This window comes from Carlito syrichta, unplaced genomic scaffold, assembly GCF_000164805.1.
Source record: "Carlito syrichta isolate Samal-C Ts95f unplaced genomic scaffold, Tarsius_syrichta-2.0.1 Scaffold117927, whole genome shotgun sequence".
NCBI classification, from domain to species: Eukaryota; Metazoa; Chordata; class Mammalia; order Primates; family Tarsiidae; genus Carlito; species Carlito syrichta.
Genome location: NW_007062023.1, coordinates 17,527 through 18,724, shown reverse-complemented (window position 1 = coordinate 18,724; position 1,198 = coordinate 17,527). Strand labels below are relative to the sequence as shown.

Below are 1,198 nucleotides of genomic sequence, written 5' to 3'. Positions count from 1 at the left end.
TACTAGGAAGGCTGAGGCGGAAGGATCACCGGAGCCCGGCAGGTCGAGGCTGCAGTGGCCACGAGTGGCCACTGCACTCCAGTCTGGGCAACAGGGTGAGACTCCAACTAAAAATAAAATAAAATAAAATAAAATAAAATAAAGCTAGGTGTGAATTGATGGGGAGAAAAGGAAGAAGACTGCAGGTAGAGAGTGCTCACACAGGTGCAGAGGTGGAAGCACGTAGGGAGGATTAATGGCAGGGTGTTCTGGGTGTTTTGAGTAAGTTAGACACTTGGTGAGCTCTGTGCTCAGAGACTCAGTGATATGCTTAGGCCAGGACTAGAGAGTGGAATGGGAAAAGATTTCTCATGGGAAGTGATGTAGACCTTCTGAGTCTGAATTGGAGGGATTTTTTTTTTTTTTTTTTTTATTAAATAGGGCAGTTTGTTTTTACTTCCTGGTAAACTGAAGCCAAAAAGCTGAATTTTCCTAAGTAAATTAGAATGAATATGTAGAGTGTGACTAGTAATATTTGTGCATGTTTATAAAGAGCTTCTATGTACAGTAGTTATAGACACAAATAACAAAAATGAATAAGACCAGTATTCTGACTTGACTACCTTTCAAGGTTAAAAATTTAACCAGGTATTGAAATGCTGAAAATTTCTTTCAGAAAGGACTAGCATAGGAATTAATGTTTAGGGGCCAACCTGCAGTAAGCAGCTGGGCAGCTGAACTGTGAAAGATAGATACAACTTAACTACCTGTTGTGTAGCCAACAAGATTAACCAGTTGTAGTGCAAATGTTGCTGCTGCTTCCATATTCTGTAAGAGCAGCTTGGTAGTGTTTTTTAGATCCATAGAAATACTCTGACCTTTCATCTACAAGTTCCATTTCTGGACATTTAGATAATTGAAGAGTAGGGAAACTGTTAAGCTGATCATTGCTGCAGTAACCAAATGGAAATGACTGAAAATGTAATTAGTGAATGGTAGGGTACAGGATGGAATGTTGGACATGCATTCCAAATGACTAGCATGTAGCAGTGTGGACAGTGCCTGGTTGAGGGACACGTTTAAAACAGACATGGGAGGGGGGGCACATTTAAAATGGTAGGCACATGCTGATTGGGATTTTTATTTTTATTTTTTTGAGTTGGAGTCTCACTCTGTCGCCCAGACTGGAGTGCAGTGGCTGCTCCCGGCCACCGCAGCC

The 1,198-nt window shown here is 41.4% G+C and overlaps 1 protein-coding gene across 1 annotated transcript in view; it reads left to right on the top strand.

Annotated features, from left to right (window-relative positions):
* The window catches only part of RPL32 (ribosomal protein L32), a 5,004-nt gene that overhangs the window by 2,415 nt on the left and 1,391 nt on the right, over nucleotides 1–1,198 (top strand). The window lies entirely within an intron of this gene.